Source organism: Mirounga angustirostris, unplaced genomic scaffold, assembly GCF_029215605.1.
Source record: "Mirounga angustirostris isolate CCGP_5_RB_7025 unplaced genomic scaffold, mMirAng1.0.hap1 SCAF_7, whole genome shotgun sequence".
In the NCBI taxonomy this organism is placed as follows: Eukaryota; Metazoa; Chordata; class Mammalia; order Carnivora; family Phocidae; genus Mirounga; species Mirounga angustirostris.
In genome coordinates, this window is record NW_026991715.1 from 7,063,082 (window position 1) to 7,086,083 (window position 23,002).

The 23,002-nt window shown below is 40.1% G+C and overlaps 1 protein-coding gene across 1 annotated transcript in view; it reads right to left on the bottom strand.

Moving 5' to 3' along the window:
* Positions 1 to 8,730: 8,730 nt before the first annotated feature.
* Positions 8,731 to 23,002, bottom strand: part of SH3BP5L (SH3 binding domain protein 5 like) — a 43,191-nt gene continuing 28,919 nt past the window's right edge. Inside the window, exon 9 of the mRNA XM_064595722.1 lies at positions 8,731 to 11,157. The gene's annotated coding sequence lies outside the window, so the exon portion shown is untranslated. The remainder of the gene's footprint in view (positions 11,158 to 23,002) is intronic.

Here is a 23,002-nt window from a genome sequence, read left to right on the forward strand (position 1 = left end):
TGTCGTCTGTGAAAAGAGAGAGTTTGACTTCTTCTTTGTCAATTTGAATACCTTTTATTTCTTTTTGTTGTCTGATTGCTGTTGCTAGGACTTCTAGTACTATGTTGAACAATACTGGCGAGAGTGGGCATCCTTGACATGTTCCTGATCTTAAGGGAAAGGCTCTCAGCTTTTCCCCATTGAGGATGATATTCGCTGTGGGTTTTTCATACATGGATTTTATGAACTTGAGGAATGTTCCCTCTATCTATACTCTGAAGAGTTTTAATCAGGAAAGGATGTTGTATTTTGTCAAATGCTTTTTCTGCATCCATTGAGAGGACCATATGGTTCTTCTCCCTCCTCTTATTAATGTGTTCTATCACATTGATTGATTTGCGAATGTTGAACCACCCTTGCATCCCAGGGATAAATCCCACTTGGTCGTGGTGGATGATCCTTTTAATGTATTGTTGGATCCTATTAGCTAGGATTTTGTTGAGGATTTTGGAATCCATATTCATCAGGGATATCGGTCTGAAATTCTCCTTTTTGATGGGGTCTTTGCCTGGTTTGGGGATTAAGGTAATGCTGGCCTCATAGAATGAGTTTGGAAGTTTTCCTTCTGTTTCTATTTTTTGAAACAGCTTCAGTAGAATAGGTATTATTTCTTCTTTGAATGTTTGGTAGAATTCCCCAGGGAATCCATCAGGCCCTGGACTCTTGTTTTTTGGAAGGTTTTGGATCACTGCTTCCATCTCGTTACTGGTTATTGGCCTATTCAGGTTGTCAGTTTCTTTTTGTTTCAGTCTTGGCAGCTTATAGGTTTCCAGGAAGGCCTCCATTTCATCCAGATTGCTCAGTTTATTCGCATATAGTTGTTGATAATAATTTCTAATAATTGTTTCTCTTTCCTTGGTGTTAGTTGTGTTCTTTCCCCTTTCACTCATTATTTTCTTAATTTGGGTTTTTTCTCTTTTCTTTTGGGTAAGTCTGGCCAGTGGTTTATCTATCTTATTGTTTCAAAGAACCAACTTCTAGTTTCGTTGATCTGATCTACTGTGTTTCTGGTTTCTAATTCATTGATCTCCTGTCTAATTTTAATTATTTGTCTTCTAATGTGTGGCTTAGGCATCGTCTGTTGCTATTTCTCTACTTCTTTAAGGTGTAGAGTTAGTTGGTGAATTCGGGATTTTTCTATTTTTTTGAGTGAGGCTTGGATGGACCACCTTTGCAGTATCCCATAGGCTTTGGACTGATGTGTTTTCGTTCTCATTGATTTCCATGAATTGTTTAAGTTCTTCTTTGATTTCCTGGTTGACCCAAACATTCTTGAGCAGAGTGGTCTTTAGCTTCCAAGTGTTTGAAATTCTGCCAGATTTTTCTTGTGATTGAGTTCCAGTTTTAGAGCATTGTGGTCTGAGAATATGCAGGGAATAATCTCAATCTTTTGGTATTGATTGAGACCTGATTTGTGACCCAGTATGTGGTCTATTCTGGAGAAAGTTCCATGTGCGCTTGAGAAGAATGAGTATTCTGTTGTTTTAGGGTGGAATGTTCTGTAAATATCTATGAGGTCCATCTGGTCCAATGTATTATTCAAAGCTCTTGTTTCATTGTTGATTTTTTACTTAGATGATCTGTGCATTGCTGAAAGTGGAGTACTGAGGTCTCCTACAATTAACGTATTATCAATATGACTCTTTCTTTTGGTTAACAGTTGGCTTTTGTAAATGGCTGCTCCCATGTTGGGGGCATACATATTTACAATTGTTAGATCTTCTTGTTGGATAGACCCTTTAAGAATGATATAGTGTCCTTCTGTGTCTCTAATTACAGACTTTAGTTTAAAATCTAATTTGTCTAAGAGTTGCTACCCCAGCTTTCTTTTGAGGTCCACTGGCATGGAAAATGAATCTCCATCCCTTCACTTTCAGTCTGGATGTATCTTTAGGTTCAAAACAAGTCTCTTGTAGGCAGCATATGGATGGGTCCTGTCTTTTTATCCAATCTGCAACCCTGTGCCATTTTATGGGAGCATTTAGACCATTCACGTTGAGAGTGATTATTGAAAGATATGAATTAATTGTCATCATGTTGCCTGTGAAGACATTGTTTTTATAGATTGTCCCTGTAAATTTCTGTTGTATCTCACTCTTGGGGACTTTCTCGTTTTATAGAACCCCACTTAATATTTCTTGCAGGGCCGGCTTAGTGGTCACATATTCTTTCAGTTTCTACTCGTCATGGAAGCTCTGCATCTCTCCATCCATTGTAAATGACAGCCTTTCCGGATAAAATATTCTTGGCTGCATGTTCTCCTCATTTAGGACCCTGAATATGTCTTGCCAGGCCTTTCTGGCTTGCCAGGTCTCTGTGGATAGGTCTGACGTTATTCTGATGTTCCTCCCTCAGTATGTAAGGAATCTCTTCCCCCTAACTGCCCTTAAGATGGTTTCCTTGGTTCTAAGATTTGCGAGTTTTACTATTACATGCCGGGGTGTTGGCCTGTTTTCCTTGATCTTAGGAGGGGTCCTCTCTGCCTCTAAGACACGAATGTTTGTTTCATTCCCCAGATTAGGGAAGTTCTCAGCTACGATTTGCTCAAATACATCTTCTAGCCCTCTCTCTCCACTCCCTCCGGGATTCCAATGATTCTGACATTGGAATGCCTCATAGTGTCACTTATTTCTCTGATTCTATTTTCATGGATTCTGAGTTGTTTTTCCCTGGCCTCCTCTTTCCCCTTTTTATCTATTATATTGTCTTCCAGGTCACTTATTCGTTTTTCTGCCTCACTTACCCTAGCTGTTAGATTATCTAGATTAGATTGGGTCTCATTGATAGCATTTTTAAGTTCTGCCAATTCAGCTTTCATTTCTGCCCTTAGGGACTCTATGTTGCCATTAATCGATTTCTCCATTCTAGCCATTGTCTTCACAAATGCTAGCCTGAATTCCATCTCCGACATCTTGGTTATATCTGCATCCATTTGTAAATCTGCAGCATAAGTCATGATATCTGAGTCTTTTCTATTTAGGGGGCTCCTCCTCCTAGTCATTCTGTTGATGGGTAGTTGAGGGAATGTATAGAGTCCAAATTATTGACCACAACACAAGCAAGATGCACCTGTTTTCTTGGGACCTCAGGGTTGCTGGTCTCTTGTTTTCCTAGCCGGTCTTCTGTGGGAGGGGTCTGCCACGCTGTTACTCAGGCAACCCTGTTTGGGTGGTGTTGCCCTGTTCCCCTGTGGCAGGGATGGGCTCAGTGGGAATCAGTCTTTGGGGCTTTTGTTCTCTGGCGGCTTTCCCTGGCAGCTTTCTGCGTCTCTTCCACAAGTCAGAGCAGAAAAGACCATTTCCAACCCTCTGCCTCAGAGCAGAGAGATCACAGTCTGTTCTTCAGTGAGCTCTCCAGGCCACACCATCTCTGTTTCTGTCCATGCTGCTATAAACTGCGGCATCCTGGGTTGTATGCCCCTCCACAGCGCTCCCAGTCCTGCCTCCAGGTCAGGGCACGTGTCTGCCCTTTGTGCTTCTAGAACCATCAGCCACTCCCAGTTCGCTCGCGCGACCCTGCCACTCTGGGTTTCCGTCCCAGGGGCTTCCCTAAAGTCCTTTCCCTGTCGCTACCGGTCTGAGAGGCTGTGCCCCGTCTGCAGTGCACAAGGCTATCACTCACTGGCAGTGTAGGATCCCCACGGCCAGTCACCCTCCCACTGCTGTTTATCCTCTGATATCTGCCCCTGGAATCAGGGCTCCCCACTTTGCACCTCAAAACCAACCGCCTGCGATATTCTGTTTGTAGAGATCCAGATCTTCTTACATCTCAGGCTGGTTTTGTGGGTGCTCAGAGTGGTCTGGTAGATATCCAGCTCAATTCCAGGACCAGTTGAAATAGGGTCCCCTACTCCTCTGCCATCTTCCCTCCCCCCCCCCCATACTTTTGTTTGTTGTGAGGGTTTTGAGTACTGTTTCAATTTCTTTGCTGGTTATCATTCTCTTCAAATGTTCTATTTCTTCCTGTTTCTTTTTTGTAGTTTATATGTTTCTAGGAATTTATCCATTTTTTCCAGGTTGTCCAATTTGTTGGCATATAGTTTTTCTTAATATTCTCTTACAATAGTTTGTATTTCTGTGGTGTTGGTTGTTATTTTTCCTCTCTCATTTGTGACTTTTTTTTTAGTTCTTTCTCTTTATTTTTTTGATGAATCTTGTGAGAGGCTTATCAATTTAATTTATTTGTTCAAAGAACCAGCTCTTGGTTTCACTGATGTGTTCTATTGTTATTTTTAGTTTTTATATCATTTGTTTGTGCTCTAATTTTTATTATTTCCTTCCTTCTGCTGGTTTTAAGGTTGTTTTTTTTTTCCTAGCGTATTTAGGTGTAAGGTTAGTTTGAGATTTTTCTTGCTTTTTGAGCTGGATCTGTATTGCTATAAACTTCCCTCTTCAAACCACTTTTGCTGTATTCCAAGGGTTTTTGTACTGTTGTGTTTTCATTTTCATTTGTTTCCATGTACTTTTTTTTTTTTTTACTTTTTAATTTCTTCTTTTATTTCTTGGTTGATGCATTCATTGTTTAGTAGCATGTTATTTAACCTCTATGTATTTAATGGTCTTTCCAGATTTTTTCTTGTGGTTGACTTCTAGTTTCATAGCGTTTTGGTCAGAAGAGATGCACGGGGGTGGGGGGAACTTGGCTTGCTCAGTCAGTGGAACATGGGACTCTTGATCTTGGGACTGTATGTTCAAGCCCCCATTAGGTGTAGAGATTCCTTAACAATAAAATCTTTAAAAAAAAAAAAAGGATGCATGGTATGCCTTTGATCTTGAATTTGTTGAGGCAGGTTTTGTAGGCTAATATGTAATCTATTCTGGAGAATTTTGAATAGGCCTTCTTAACACTTTTGAGCATGGACTCCTCTGGCAATTTTGTAGATAAAGACTTCTTTTCAGAAATATGTTTGTAAATGTATAATATAAGGTATATAGTCTCACAAAGGAGATAAATTATATTAAAATACAGTAATAATGATAGCAAAATTTTAAAAATCTTATAATAGTATGTGTACTTCTTTATTAATTTATTAAAGCATTAGCCTAACTGAAGGTCTAATAACCACAGCTATTTTCAGGTGGTGGTGAGTATACATAAATAAAATTTTGAGTTGTTTGTAATAACTGTGGCATGATATGACCTGTGGTTTCTCTTGGCAACAAATCCATAGGTCTTTCTCATCCTTCTCTTTGGTTGGCTCCATTCATCATGGAAGAGAAAGCTATGATTCTTGTAAGTTCTGGAGGAAATAAATACTTTTTCCCATCCATATTATGACCCTTGAATGTTGTTCATAGACTGGGAGTCTGTAGAACCTAGGTAAAGAACTTCTGGAGGAGGTGGCCTACATGGGCTCAAGGCATCCTTACTCTACTCTGGATCATGGAGTGGGTGGGAGGTAGAATGAGAAGGGCTCCAACCATCAGGACTGGAGTCAGACCAGCCCTCTTGGGGAGCAAGTTGGTATTCCTGGAAGGGAGCAATCAACAGGTGCAGTCATCTGACTGGAGAATATGCACCTGTAACTTATAGCCCATGGACGACCTGATGCAGCTGCAAATGGGTGGCTATTAACTGAGGTATGGCCTAGATTCGGGGTATGGGAAGAGGGACTGCTGGGCAGGCACAGGCAGAAGGAAAAAGATGAGGAACTAAGTGTCCATTTCCCCTGGGAATGGTGAGCTCTATAATGTGGGTTTCTTACCTGTCTTATCTACTGCTGTTGCCACAGTGCCTGGGCAAAACAGGCATTAGGCAAATACATACTGAAAAGAATAATAAGCTTTTCTATCTGAATAAGATCTTTGAAATCATCTTATCCATTCATTTTCTTTTCAAGATAAATAAACAGACCTCATTGGGTGCCCACAACCATAAACTTGGGAAGGAAAGATTGGAAGGAGCTTATGCTTCCACAACCTGACTTTTTCTGTCACCCATTATGGCCCTGACACATTTCTGTCATAAAGCTATCTATATGTGGAGCTGAACAGGATGTGGGGATTTCCAGTAGTCTGAGGACAGTGTTAACAGCTGTTCCTGACTCAGGATCTGTGTACTGTAAGGGGAGAATTTTCAAGTGAAACTGGGAGATGATGTAAGACTCAGACTGGGTTCTCTGGGCAGAAATGAACAAAGGAGGTTTGGTCCCTGCCCACCATCTAGTGTCAGGGGTAGAAGGACATCCATGCTCAAAGAGACTGCATGATCCATTTCTGACCACTCAAAGATCTTTATATCCACAGAAGTCTCCTTCCTGGGAGATGGGAAGGCCTGGTTCCCCTCTACTCTGCTAGCAGCCAGTATGATGGGCCATAGGCATAGATGATCTCTGGAACCTGGAACCTTTTCCATGCCCCTATCCAGCCAGGGGTGGGCAGAGAGACTCAAGATGGAGAATGAGGAGGCACAGTGAACTCACACCTCTCCTGGAGTCCAGGGCTGGGCTCCTCACTGCAACCTCTTATACTTGATTGTGCTTACTATGATCAACATAGAACTGATGTGTATGATGACAATTAGAACTGGACTTAGGTGACAGACTAGGGTGAGAGTGCCATGAGTTAAGTTAGGGTGGGGAGACAGGCCATCATGAATGTGTCAGTGGCTGAGGAGGAGACTGTGTATGTGTGAGAGTCACCTGCCATCTTCTGTATCTGGAAGGCCCTTTCTCCCTACACACCATCCTTTCCCACATATATAATTGTAATGGAAACGTGGTGGTTTAATTCTGAACTTAAATGTAATCAGCATGTCCTGGCTCCAACAAGATTTGGGGACTCCTGAGACCAAATTAAAGTGTCATCCTAGTGAAAGTTCCACTTTTAGCACATTAGTATGAAAAACTCGGTAGACCAGTACAGTCATGGGGGAAAAAAATGTTTAACACTACAAGTCATCCTAAGGGTATTCAGAAAAATCTACTATATTTAGTAAAAACAGTTCCAACATTATTTGAACCAAGATCCATGCCTTGTCCCTATCCTAGCTCAGCAAGTTGGAAATTACACTCCTGACTGGTACAGCCAAGAACACAGGGCTCCTTCTCACTCCTGCCTCTAGTCAGAGGGCTATCTTCCTGGAAGAGACAGAAATCAGCACCAGAGCCATGGCTCACACATTTTTCTCAGTGGGAGAAGCAGACCATAGAACACAGAGTTCCAAATTTCTCTCCAAAGGAAATTACTTTATTTGCAACATACTATAAAAAATAGTCAAATGTAAAAGAGCTCTAAGAACAGTGAAGGTTGTGGTGAAAGGCAGTTGGGAATCAATTGATGGATTCATTGGTGATACAAGCTAAACTTTAGGCCAGTTAGCTTGCCAGAGACAAACAGGAAAACAGAGAGCCAAGAATCTTCCTGTTCCTCAGAACAAATTTCAAACACTAACTTTAAGACTTATTCCTTCGGGGCACCTGGGTGGCTCAGTCGTTAAGCGTCTGCCTTTGGCTCAGGTCATGATCCCAGGGCCCTGGGATCGAGCCCCGCATCGGGCTCCCTGCTCTGCAGGAGGCCTGCTTCTCCCTCTCCCACTCCCCCTGCTTGTGTTCACTCTCTCGCTGTGTCTCCCTCTGTCAAATAAATAAATAAAATCTTAAAAAAAAAAAAAGACTTATTCCTTCAAAGGAGCCTGAATTTAGTTTGTTTGGGGGCCAGAGATTGAGGGGAGATCTTCTCAAATAATGCAGTTTCAGAATTTCCAAAGGCACAGAATGATAAATAATGACTAACACAAATAACATCCTAAGTCTAGGTACATGGAGACATGATGTAATAAATAGATAAGAATGATGTTTAACTCACCTATCAGTTATTGAGAATTGAGTGGCCCTCCATAGATCAATGAAAAAAATAGCCCAGAAATAAACCCACCATTTATATGGTCAATTAATCTTTGACAAAGGAGGAAAAAATATGCAATGGGAAAAAGATAGTCTCTTCAACAAATGGTGTTGGGAGAACTAGACAGCTACATGCAAAAGAATGAAACTGGACCACTGGTTTACATCACACAAAAATAAAAATGGGGGGCGCCTGGGTGGCTCAGTCGGTTAAACAGCTGCCTTTGGCTCAAGTCATGATCCCAGGGTCCTGGGATCGAGCCCCGCATCAGGCTCCCTGCTCAGCAGAGAGCCTGCTTCTCCCTCTCCCTCTGCCTGCCTCTCTGCCTACTTGTGCTCTCTATCTCTCTGTCAAATAAATAAATAAAATCTTTAAAATAAAATAAAATAAAATAAAAAAATAAAAATAAAAATGGATTAAGGCCCTAAAATGTGAGACCTAAAACTACAAAAATCCTAGAAGAGATCACAGGCAGTAATTTCTCTAAAATAGGATATAGCAACTTTTTTTCTAGATATGTAGCCTGAGGCAGAGGAAACAAAAACAAAAATAAACTATTGGAACTTCATCAAATAAGCTGCTGCACAGAAAAGGAAACAACCAACAAAACTAAAAGGCAACCTACAAAATGGGAGAAAATATTTGCACATGACATATCTGATAAAGGGTTAGTATCCAACAGAACACTCATGAAAGAAATTGAAGAAGACACAAAAATATGGAAAAACATACCATGCTCATGTATTGGAAGAATAAACATTTTTAAAATGTCTATGCTACTCAGAGCAATCTATACCTTCAATGCCATCCCAATCAAAATTCCAATGACAATTTTTCAAAGTGCTGGAACAAACAGTCCTAAAATTGTATGGAATCAGAAAAGACCCTGAATCACCAAGGAAATGTTGAAAAAGAAAAATAAAGCTGGGGGCATCACATTGCCTGATCTCAAGCTATATTACAAAGTAGTGATCACCAAGACAGCATGGTACTGGCACAAAAACAGACATACAGACCAATGGAACAGAATAGAGAGCCCAACTCTATGGTCAAATAATCTTGACAAAGCAGTAAAAAACATGCAATGGAAAAAAGACCATCTCTTCAATAAATGGTGCTGGGAAAATTGGACAGCCACATGCAGAAGAATGAAACTCGACCATTCTCTAATACCACACACAAAGGTAAACTCAAAATGGATGAAAGACCTCAACGTGAGACAGGAATCCATCAAAATCCTAGAGGAGAACATAGGCAATAACCTCTGACATAGGCCACAGCAACTTCTTTCAAGATACATCTCCAAAAGCTAGTGAAACAAAAGCAAAAATGAACTTTTGGGACTTCATCAAGATAAAAGGCTTCTGCACAGCAAAGGAAACAGTCAACAAAACAAGGAGGCAACCCACAGAATGGAAGAGGATATTTGCAAATGACTCCAAGATCTATAAAGAACTTCTCAAACTCAATACCCAAAAATGAATAAGCAATTCAAAAAATGGGCAGAAGACATGAACAGACACTTCTCTGAAGATGACATACAAATGGCTAACAGACACATGAAAAAATGTTCATCATCATTAGCCATCAGGGAAATTCAAATCAAAACCACATTGAGATACCACCTTACACCAGTTAGAATGGCAAAAATGGACAGCACAAAAAACAAATGTTGGAGAGGTTGTGGAGAAAGGGGAACTCTCTTACACTGTTGGTGGGAATGCAAGTTGGGACAGCCACTTTGGAAAACAGTGTGGAGGTGCCTCAAAAAATTAAAAATAGAGCTACCCTATGACCCAGCCATTGCACTCCTGGGTATTTACCCCAAAGACACAGATGTAGTGAAAAGAAGGGCCATATGCACCCCAATGTTCATAGCAGCAATGTCCGCAATAGCCAAACTGCGGAAAGAGCTGAGATGCCCTTCAAGAGATGAATGGATAAAGAAGATGTCGTCCATACATACAATGGACTATTACTCAGCCATCAGAAAGGATGAATACCCAACTTTTACATCAACATGGATAGGACTGGAGGAGATTATGCTAAGTGAAAGAAGTCAAGCAGAGAAAGTCAATTATCATATGACTTCACTTATTTGTGGAACATAAGGACATTAGGAGAAGGAAGGGAAAAATGAAGGGGGGGAAATCGGAAGGAGAGATGAACCATGAGAGACTGTGGACTCTGAGAAACAAACTGAGGGTTTTAGAGGGGAGAGGGGTAGGGGGATGGGTTAGCCCAATGACGGGTATTAAGGAGGGCAGGTACTACATGGAGCACTGGGTGTTATACGAAAACAATGAATCATGGATCACCACATCAAAAACTAATGATGTATTATATGGTGACTAACATAACATAATAAAATAAAATTTAAAAAAAAAGCGTTAGTATCCAAAATGTATAAAGAACTTACACAACTCAACACCCCAAAAAATAAATAATCCAGTTAAAAATGGGCAGAAGACATGAATAGACATTTCTCCAAAGAAGGCATCTGGATAGACAACAGACACATGAAAAGATGTTCAACATCACTCATCATCAGGGAAATACAAATCAAAACTACAATGAAATACTACCTTGCAACAGTCAGAATGACTAAAATCAACAACATAAGAAACAATAAATGTTGGCAAGCATGTGGAGAAATAGGAACTCTGTGCACTGTTGGTGGCAGTACCAACTGGTGCAGACAGTGTTTTCTACTTTTAACTCAAAAGTTAAAGTAAAACTACCCTATGACCCAGTAATTACACTACTGGGTATTTACCCCCAAAATACAAAAAAACACTAATTCAAGGAGATACATGCACCCCTGTTTATTGCAGCATTATTTATAAAAGCCAAACTATGGAAACAGTCCAAGTGTCCATTGATAGATGAATGGATGAAGAAGTGAAATATATAAAGATATAGATAGATATGTAAATATAATTTATCCATAAAAAAGAATGAAATCTTGCCATTTGCAACAACATGAATGGATCTAGAGGGTATAATGCTGAGTGAAAAAAGTCAGTCAGAGAAAGACAAATACCATATGATTTCACTCATATGTGGAGTTTAAGAAACAAAACAAAGAACCTGCAAAGAAAAGAGAGAGAAACCAAGAAACAGACTTAATTATAGAGAACAAACTGATGGTTACCACAGGGGAGGTAGGTGGGTAGATAGGTTAAATAGGTGATAGGGATTAAAGAGTACACTTACCCTGATGAGCATTGAGTAATGCATAGAATTGTTGAATCACTATGTTGTACACCTGAAACTAATATAACACTGTTTGTTAACTAGACTGGAATTAAAATTTAAAACTTTAAAAAATAAATAAAAAATAAATTTTAAAAAACAATTGAAGTACTCAAAATAAACTCATTCTTTTGAGTAACCTAATTTCTGCTTACTTATTTAGCAAACCTCTAAATATTTTAAATTTTAATGAAAGTAATAAATGCACATATTTAACACATAAAATAGCATAAAAAGTCTGATGAGAGTAAGAAAAAGAGGGAGGGGATGTAGGAAAAAAGGGAGAAAGGAAAGGAGGGAAGAACAGAGAGAGGGAGGGAGGAAGACCTCTAAATGACCTCCCCACCTCTAGACTTGCTCCTCAGAGGTAACACATATAACAGGCTATGATTTTAATTCTATGGTCACCTCTACATCTTTTGGTAAAGTTTAATCACTATTTCTTGATTAACTTTAGACACTGTTTATGTTCCTATTGTGATAGATAAGTTTCCTATTATGGTAGATTAAGTCCCTTTGCCACTACCACCACCTCTCAATATATTTATATCAATATTTTAGTTGTATTTTTAATTATATGTAACTGCAACAATAATTAACACACTTAAATCTTTCCACAAACTGTAGACCATATCCTTGAGCTCCTCACTATACAAGTGAAGGTACTGGCATCTTCACCCTTCTCTCCACCCCCTTCTCTGTTCCTTCACAAAAGGAGTCTGAATTTGGTTGGATGAGTCTATAGGTCAATTTAAGCCCAGGGAATGTTGAAAAAATAGAGTAAGCAGACTGCTATAGCTGGGTATAGTCAGGGAAAGAGTTAGTAAATAAAGACCTGCCAAACCACTGTCATCCCAGGGGCACTGTGGGAATACACAAGGGGCATATACATAAAGTCCTCTGAGCATAATCATTTGAGGCTTCCCCCTGCAGAGGTTGGGAAGAATAGTGGGGAGTGGGGGGGTGGTTGAATAATAGATATCATAAAAGTAAGCCAGTCAATTATTACATAAGTAAGCAGGCAAATAATAAGCCCCAGGGTGAAGGGAGGACTACCCACACTTGCTACCATATATTATCTAAAATGCAGTTTCCAACAAAAATTGGGAGACATGCAAAGAAACAAGAAAATATAACCCATACACTACAGAAAAAGCAGGTAATAGAAACTGTCTGTATGAATAGTGTGTTAGGGTTCTCCAGAGAAGCATAACAAACAGATTGCATATATATTGATAGAGATATATTTCAAATATGTGGCTTATGAGATTGCAGGGACTCCACAATTCCAAATCTGCAGAGCAGGTCACCAACCAAAGACCCAGGGAAGAGTTGCAGTTCAAGTCCAAAGGTGATCTGCTGTCAGAACTTCCTCATACTCCTGGCAGGTTGGTCTTCCTTCTATAAGGTCTTCAGTTAATTGGATGAGACCCACCTACATTATGGAGAGTAATCTGCTTTACTCAGTTTACCAATCCTAAAAAATACCTTCACACAAACAACTAGAATATTTGACCAAATATCTATATACCATGGCCTGGACAAGTTGACACAAAATTTACTATCACATTTCTACCCCTGTCAACTTGAACACTCTTTAAATCATTCTAAATCTCCAAATAAAGCAATAACAAGGTCATAATTCTACCTGAAATGATTCAAGTATTCCACATACAACTGAAAACATAGAGGCCTTTCCCCAGAAGAGAAGGCAAAGTCCTTGGGTGATGTTTACTCTTCTTCTTCTTGATATTTCATAAGTTAAACACTATGATATAACATTAACAATACTTAAATATTATGATATAAAGTCAATACATCCGAGATTATGGGGCAAGATGGCTGAATAGGAGGACCCTGAGCTCACACCATCCCATGTTTATGAAATATCATCTACATCCAAGTCAGTAAACTGGAGAACAATCTGAAGACTGGCAGAACAAACTCCACAACTAAATATGGAGAGAAAGATGCATCTGAAAGGTAAGGAAGGCCAGAAAGACAGAGGGTGGCTGCCCACAAAGGGAGGGAGTTGCACACACTGAGAGAGCAGAGAAATGGGCCTTTACACCAGGGAGCTCAAATGGGGAAGACTAATCCCCATAACATTTGGCTTCAAACATCAGAGAGGCTGAAATCCATGGGTTTGTAAAACCAGTGGAACTTAGAGCATGGAGCTTTAAAAATCTGCTGACTCAACCCTGGGCAAGCTGGGAGGGTGAGTGATAGCTGGGTCTCTGCCCCTAAAGAGACAGCAGCCTGCATGGAGAAGCAACATAAAAGCCAAAAGTGTCAGTTTACACAATGTCAGGGGCAAATGGGAGACAGGTCTGTTAATACTGATTTTGGAGTGTGTCGAGGGACATCTTTGAAAATGAGGGAGTTGGCAGGGGCCATTTTCCTATCCCAACCTCAGCATAAACACAAAGCCACCTGCAGGAGGTGGAGCTGCACTTGTAGCCTCACCCCAGAGTTCAAAGTAAATTTTGTTAAAGCTGCACACACACACCATCCCGCAGTTGGGTGCCCTGCTGCCACTTCATACTCAGCTCAACCTCAGTGCAGCAACCAGGTGAACATACCCCAGCCTCCACAGCATGCCATGCCCAGATGTGGGGTGCGCAGCTGCCACCATGCCACACACAGCTGCACCTAGCCATCCCTGCTTGCAGACTCACAACCCCAACTGCCCTGGCATGCAGGCCCCAGCCACTGCAGTGCTTCTAGGGACCCAACATAGGACCACCGGCCCAAAAATTTGGTTAACAATACTGACCCACTCCCAAGTTCCCTGAAGGGAATGCCCCCACACATCTGGCCTGCCTGGATCCCACTGACACCACAGAGAATAAGCACAGCCCACAATGGGCAGAGAGGCAGTGCAGATGACTACAGTGAAAGGAAAAGGGACTCATACACAAGAGCAGGGTGCAAGCAACATACATAGGATACTCTCCTGAAGTGCCAGGTTCTGTTGAACAGTAGACATTGCACTGCAGGGCACTCCACGATCTCCTTTTCATAAAATCACTACACTCAAGAGCAGAAGACAACTGACTTTATTAACACAGAGAAACACACAGAGAGGCAGACAAAATAAAGAGACAGAGAAATTTATTCCAAATGAAACAATAGGACAAGGCCACAGACAGAGATCTAAGCAAAACAGATATAAATAACATGCTTGAAACAGAATTTAAAGCAATGATCATAAGGATACTCACTGAACTTGAGAAAAGAGTGAAAGACATGAGTGAGACCCTTGATACAGAGATAAGGAATATAATGGCAGACATAAAAAGCTCAATAAATGAAATGAGAAACATGCCTGATGGAATGAACAGCAGGATAGAAAAAGCAGAGAAATGAATGAAGACCTAGAAGACAGAGTAATGGAAAGAAATCAAGCTGAACAAAAAAGAGGGGGAGAAGCACAAAATGAGAATAGACTTAGGGAACTGAGTGATTTCATCAAATGTAATAACGTTCCTATTATAGGAGGCCCAAAAGAAGAGAGAGAAAAAAGGGCAGAAAATGTATTTGAAGAAATAACAGCTGAAAACTTCCCTAATCTGGGGAATGAAACAGATATCCAAATTCAGGAAGCACAGAGAAATCCCATCAAAATTAAAAAAAGCAGACCCATACCAAGACATATTGTAATTAAATCAAAGAAAAATATCTTAAAAGCAGCAAGACAAAAGAAGTCAGCAACTTACAAAGGAGCCCCATGAGGCTAGCAGGAGACTTCTCCACAGAAATTTTGCAAGCTGGGAGGGAGGCAAGATGGCAGAAGAGCATGGGACCTCTTTTCACCTGAATTTAGCTATATAACTATCAAATCACTCTGAACACCTATGAATTTAACCTGAGATGTAAGAAAAGAATTGCTGGAATTCTACAAATAGAAAACCGAACACTTTTTGGAAGGAAGGAGTGTGGAGAAGTGAAACTGAGGGGATATATTGGAAGATAAATGGGGCAGGAGGGAGCCTCCAAAAGCTGGCTACCAGAAAGTGATATAGCCCTAGAGCACAAAATCGGAACTTTTAGAAATCTGCTCCAGTGAGAGACTGAAAGGTGCTCAGTGGTGAAGTGTGGCAGAATCCTAGATGGGACAGTGTGGTCTCAGGATCCCCAGGGTCACAGAGAGAACAGGGGTACCTGAGCCAGCAGAATTCCCAAGCATTGGAGCAGGGAAACTGTTTATGGTCTGTGAGCCCAGGAGTGGGCTCTTAGCTCGGTTCACCATAAACAAAAACCCTGCATGATGCAGCAACAGGTCTGGGGGGGCGGGGTGGGGGGGAGAGCTTGCAAAGGACAAAAAAGTGGTAGGCTTCCACCTAGAGGGGAGGGGTGGGGCTGGAGTGGCCATGACCTGGCAACCAGTCTCCTTGAGGGGTCCTGCAAAAGACAGAAATACAGAGACCATCGGCCTTCCCCCAGGAGGAGCAGTGCAGGTGCACACCACAGGAGTCTGCACAGTACGGCACACACAAAAGTGTGAAGACCACTTATCCCTGAGAGTTTACCAAAGAGAGGGGACTGCAATCTTTCAGCTCCAGGGCTAGAGATGGGGGCATGGCCATTTTTATTCTCATCCTCTAAAGAGGCCCGGAAAGCCTTCAGGGAATATAGCCACATAGAAAAACCAGAAACAGCTTACACTGAGCCCAGCCCCCTGGCAAGGGGCGGTGCAACTCCAGACAGAGGAAGACACCTGAGGATCAATGGAGCAGTCCTCTCCCCCAGAAGACCATCTAGAAGAACAGGGAACATCAAATTTGCAGAGCACACAGCACTGCAAAACTCCAGGTCTAGGGGAAAATAGTATATAGAATTTGAGGTTTTTTTCTCATGATTTGTTTATATTTCAGTTTAAAATTTTCCTTCTTGTTTTTTCTTTTTTTTTCCTTTTCAACTAGTTTCTTATTTTATGAGCTCTGATTTTAAGTCTTTTTTTAACTTTCATTTTTTACATTTACATTTTATAGATATATTCTTCATTTTAGACTTCCTTTCACACTATTCAGTTTTATTTTTGTATATATATATATAAGTTTTGCTTTCTTTACAATTTTGGGATTTAGTGTCTTCTAAAACACAGACCAAAGTACACTCAGGACCAAGTAGATCCCCTTGTTTTGTCACCCTGTGAGATTATATTCTTTCTAACCCACCATTTTTTTTCTTCTTCTCTTTTCTTTTTTCCTTTCTTACTGGTTTCTGACCTCTTTGGATTTGTCTACTGGGTAGTTTGCTTGGGTCATGGTTGATATTTTTTATTCCATTCACTCATTCATCAATTCATCTCTGAGCAAAATGACTAGAAGGAGGAATTCACAACAAAAGAAAGAACCAGAGGTAATGCTCTCTGCCACAGATCTAATTGGTATGGATATAAGATGTTAGAGATTCAGGATAATAATTATAAAGTTAATAGCTGGGCTTGATAAAAGCATAAAAGACACTAGAGAATCTCTTAGTACAAAAATGAGATCTAATCAGGCTGAAATTAAAAATGCTCTGAGATGCAGTCTGGATTGAATGCTTTTTTTTTTTAAGATTTTATTTATTTATTTGACAGAGATAGTGAGAGCAGGAACACAAGCAGGGGTAGTGGGAGAGGGAGAAGCAGGCTTCCTGCCGAGCAGGGAGCCCAATGTGGGGCTCGATCCCAGGACCCTGGGATCATGACCTGAGCCGAAGGCAGACGCTTAACAACTGAGCCAACCAGGCGCCCCTGAATTTAATGCTCTTAACAGCTAGGGTAAATGAGGCAGAAGAGAGAGTAAGTGACATAGAAGACAAGTTGATGGAAATGAAGGAAGCTAAGGAGAAGTCAGAAAAACAACTAATGGACCATGAGGGGAGGCTTCAGGAAATCAGCAAGGCCATAAAAAGAAACAATATTAGAGCTATTGGGGTACCTGAGGGAGAAGAATGAGAGAGAGAGCCAGAAGATATATTACAGCAAATCATAGCTGAGAACTTCCATAATCTTGGGAAGGAAAAAGGCATTCAAGTCCAAGAGGTAGAGAGGACCCAAAATCTATAAACATAGATCAACACCCTGACATATAAGAGTGAAGCTTGCAAATTTCAGAGATAATGAGAAAATCCTAAAAGCAGCTCGAGACAAGAGGTTCCTAACCTACAGAAGTAAGGACATTAGTCTGGTAGCAGACCCATCCACAGAGAACTGGCAGGCCAGAAAGTGCTGGCATGATATATTTAGGGTTCTAAATGAAAAAAACATGCAGCCAAGAATATTTTATCCAGCAAGGCTGTCATTCAGAATGGAAGGAGAGGTAAAGAGGTTCCAGGACAGACAGAAACTGAAAGAATATGTGACAACCAAGCTAGCCCTGCAAGAAATATTAAAAGGATCCTGCAAGCAAAGAGAGAGCCCAAGACTAACATAAACCGGAAAGAAACGGAGACAATCTACAGAAACAAGGACTTTACAGGTAATACAATGGCACTACATTCGTATTTTTCAATAGTTCCTCTGAATGTAAATGGGCTAAATGCTCCAATCAAAAGACATAGGGTATCAGATTGGATAAAAAAAGCAAGACCCATCCATATGCTATCTACAAGAGACTCACTTTAGACCTAAAGACTCCTCTAGACTGAAAGTGAAGGGGTGTAGAACCATTTATCATGCTAATGGACTCAAAAGAAAGCTGGGTCACGATCCTCATATCAGACAAATTAGATTTTAAGCCAAAGACTGTAGTAAGGGATGAAGAGGTGCACTCTATCATACTTAAAGGGTCTATGCAATAAGAATATCTAACAACTACAAATATTTATGCTCCTAATTTGGGAGCAGCCAATTACATCAACCAATTAGAAACCAAATTAAAGAAACACATTGATAATAATACAGTAACAGTAGGGGACTTCAACACCCCACTCAGCAATGGACAGATCATCTAAGCAGATCAACATGGAAATAAGCCCTTTGAATGACATGCTGGACAGATGGACTTCACAGATATATACAGAGCATTCAATCATAAAGTAAAAGAATACACATTCTACTCGAGTGCACATGTAACTCTCTCCAAAATAGATTACATACTGGGTCACAAAACAGGTCTCAACCGATACCAAAAGACTGGGATTTTCCCTGCATATTTCCAGACCACAGTGCTTTGAAACTTGAACTCAATCACAAGAGGAAATTTGGAAAGAACACAAACACTTGGAGGTTGGAGAGCATCCTACAAAAGAATGAATGGGGCAACCAGGAAATTAAAGAATTTTTTAAAAGTCATGGAAACTAATGAAAATGAAAACACAACTGTTCAAAACCTTTGGGAAACAGCAAAGGCAGTCATAAGAGGGAAGTACATTGCAATACAAGTCACTCTCAAAAAATTAGAAAAATCTCAGGGGTGCCTGGGTGGCTCAGTCATTAAGCATCTGCAGGGTCATGATCCCAGGGTCCTGGGATCGAGCCTTACATTGGGCTCCCTGCTCCATGGGAAGCCTGCTTCTCCCTCTCCCTCTGCCCCTGCTTGTGTTCCCTCTCTCGCTGTTTCTCTCTCTGGCAAATAAATAAATAAAATCTTTTTTAAAAAATTAGAAAATTTTCAAATACACAAGCTAACCTAAACTTAAAGGAGCTGGAGAGAAAACAACAAATAAAGCCTAAACCAAGCAGGAGGAGAGAAATAATCAAGATTAGAGCAGAAATCAATGAAATGGAAACCAGAAGAATGGTAGAACAAATCAATGAAACTAGAAGCTGGTTCTTTGAAAGAATTAATAAGATCAATGAACCTGTGGCCAGATTTATTCAAAAGAAAAGAGACAGGACCCAAACTAATAAAATCATGAATGAAACAGAAGAGATCATGACCAACACCAAGGAAATACAGACAACTGTAAGAATATATTATGAGTACCTAAATTAGGCAATTTGGAAGAAATGGATGCATTCCTGTATATTTAAAACTACCAAAACTGAAACAGGAAGAGGTAGAAAATCAGAACAGACCCATAACCAGCAAGGAAATTGAAGCAGTCATCAAAAACCTCCCAAAAAACAACAGTCTGGGGCCAGATCCTTCCCAGAGGAATTCTACCAAATATTTAAAGAAGAAATCATACCTATTCTACTGAAGCTGTTTCAAAAAATAGAAATGGAAGGAAAACTTCCAAACTCGTTCTATGAGGCCAGCATTACCTTGATCCCAAAACCACACAAGGGCCCCATCACAAAGGAGAATTACAGACCAATATCCCTGATGAACATGGATGCCAAAATACCCATCAAGATACTAGCCAATAGGATCCAACAGTACTTTAAAAGGATTACTCACCACGACCAATTGGGATTTATTCCTGGGATGCAAGGGTGGTTCAACATTTACAAATCAATCAATGTGATAGGTCAAATTAATAAAAGAAGGGACAAGAACCACATGATCCTCTCAATTAATGCAGAACAATCATCTGACAAAATACAACATCCTTTCTTGATTAAAACTCTCCACCATGTTGGGATAGAGGGAACATAACTCAATATCATAAAAGCCATCAATGAAGAGCCCACAGGGAAAAACTGAGAATTTTTCCCCTAAGATCATGAATATGACAAGGATGCCCACTCTCACCAATGCTGTTCAACATAGTACTAGAAGTCCTAGCCTCAGCAATCAGACAATAAAAGAAATAAAAGGCATTCAAATTGTCAAAGAAGTCTAACTCTCCCTTTTCACAGATGACATGATACTTTATGTGGAAAACCCAAAGGACCACCCCAAAATTGCTAGAACTCATACAGCAATTCAGCAGCGTAGCAGGATATAAAATCAATGCATAGACATCACTTGCATTTCTATGCACTAATAATGTGACTGAAGAAAGAGAAATTCAGGAATTGATCCCATTTACAATTGCACCAAAAACCATTAGATACCTAGGAATAAACCTAACCAAAGAGGAAAAAGATCTTACTCTAAAAACTACAGAACACTTATGAAAGAAATTGAGGAAGAAACAAAGAGATGTAGAAATGGGATTGGAAGAATAAACACTGTGAAAATGCCTATGCTGCCCAGAACAATCTACACTTTCAATGCAATCCCTATCAAAATACCATCGACATTTTTCACAGAGTTGGAACAAACAATCCTAAAATTTGTATGGAACCAGAAAAGGCCCTGAATCACCAGGAAATGTTGAAAAAGAAAACCAAAGCTGGGAGCATCACAGTGCCTGACTTCAAGCTATATTACAAAGTTGTGATTATCAAGACACCATGGTACTGGTACAAAAACAGATGCATAGATCAATGGAACAGAATAGAGAGCCCAGAAATGGACCCTCAACTCTATGGTCAAATAATCTTTGACAAAGCAGCAATGAATATCCAATGTAATAAAGACAGTCTCTTCAACAAATAGTGTTGGGAAACTTGGATAGCCACATGCAGAAAAATGAAAACTGGACCATTTTCTTACACCATACATAAAGATAAACTGAAAATGGATGAAAGACCTCAATGTGAGACAGGAATCCATCCAAATCCTAGAGGAGAACAGAGACAGCAACCTCTTCGACCCCGGACAAAGCAACTTCTTGCAAGATACATCTCTAAAGGCAAGAGAAACAAAAGCAAAAATGAACTATTGGAACTTCATCAAGATAAAAAGCTTCTGCACAGTAAAGGAAACAGTGAACAAAACTAAAAGGCAACCCACAGAATGGGAGAAGATATTTGCAAAGGACACTGCAGATAAAGGGCTGGTATCTAAGATCTATAAAGAACTTCTCAAACTCAACCCAAAAAAGAAAGAATCCAGTCAAGAAATGGGCAGAAGACATGAACAGACATTTCTCCAAAGAAGATATACAAATGGCCAACAGACACATGAAAAAATATTCCACATCACTTGCTATCAGGGAAATACAAATCAAAACCACAATGAGTTACTACCTTTCACCAGTCAGAATGGCTAAAATGAAAAAGACAGGAAACAACAAATGTTGGCAAGGACGTTGAGAAAGAGGAACCCTCAGACATTGCTGGTGGGAATGCAAGCTGGTATAGTGACTCTGGAGAACAGTATAGAGGTTCCTCAAAATGTTAAAAATAGAGCTACTCTAGGACCCAGCAATTGCACTCCTGGGTATTTACCCCAAAGATACAGATGTAGTAAAAAGAAGGAGCACGTGTACCCCAATGTTCATAGGCATCTCGGTTCCTTCCACAATAGCCAAACTGTGGAAGGAACCAAGATGCCCTTCAACAGATGAATGGATAAAGAAGATGTGGTACATGTATATAATGGAATATTACTCAGCCATCAGAAAGGATGAACACCTACCATCTATATCAACACGGATGGAACTGGAGGGTATTATGCTAAGTGAAATAAATCAATCAGAGAAGGATAATTATCATATGGTTTCACTCATATGTGGAACATAAGGAATAGTGCAGAGGGCAATAGGAGTGGGGGAGGAATCTGAATGGGAAGAATTAAGAGGAGGAGACAAATGATATCAGACTCTTGACTCTGAGGGTTGTGGAAAGGGAGCTGGGAGGTGGGGGGATGGGGTAACTGGGTGATGGGCATTAATAAGGGCATGTGATGTGATGAGCAATGGGTGTTATTCTGAACTGATGAATCACTGAACATTATTTCAAAAACCAATGATGTACTATACCTTGGCTAATTGAATTTAAATTAAAAAGACAAAAGAAATTTTGCAAGCTTAAAGGGAATGACATGATATAATCAAAGTTCTGTATAGGAAAAATCTACAGCCAAGAATACTCTATCCAGCAAGGCTGTAATTCAGAATAGGAGATAGTTTCCCAGACCAAAAAAATAAAAAAATTTAAAAAATAAAGGAGTTTGTCACCATTAACCAGCTTTGCAAATAATATTAAAGGGGACTTTTTTGGTAGAAATGAGAGACCAAAAGTGACAGTGTAAAGATAGGAAACACAAAAACAGTAAAAATGAATATTTCTGTAAAAAATCAGTCAAGGAACTCACACACACACACACAAACACACACAACAGATATAGAGGGAGAGATAAAGAGATTCCTAGACAAAAACTAAACGAGTTCCTGATCACTAAACCAGCCCTGCAAGAAATATTAAAGTAGACACTTTGAGTGGGAAAGGACCAAAAGTGACAAAAAATAGAAAGGAACAGAGAAAATCTCCAGAAACAATGACTTCACAGGTAATACAATGGGACTAAATTCATAACTATCAATAATCACTCTGGATCATCTAAGCAGAAAATCAACAAGGAAACAATGGATTTGAATGACACACTGAACCAGATGGACTTAGCAGATATATTCAGAACATTTCATCCTAAAGCAGCAGAATACACATTCTTTTCAAGTGCACACAGAACATTCTCCAAAATAGATCACATACTGGGTCACAAATCAGTCATCAACAAGCACAAAAAGACTGAGATTATACCATGCATATTTTCAGACCACAACTCTATGAAACTAGAAGTCAACCAGAAGAAAAAATCTGGAAAGACCACACATACATGGAGGCTAAAGAACATCCTACTAAAGAATGAATGGGTCAACCAGGAAATTAAGGAAGAAACTTAAAAAGTACATGGAAGCCAACAGCCAAACTGTGGAAGGAGCCAAGATGTCCTTCAACAGATGAATGGATAAAGAAGAAGTGGTTCATATATACAATGGAATATTACTCAGCCATCAGAAATGAATACCTACCATTTACATCAACATGGGTAGAACTGGAGGGTATTATGCTAAGTGAAATAAGTCAATCAGAGGGCGCCTGGGTGGCTCAGTCATTGAGCATCTGCCTTCGGCTCAGGTCATGATCCCAGGGT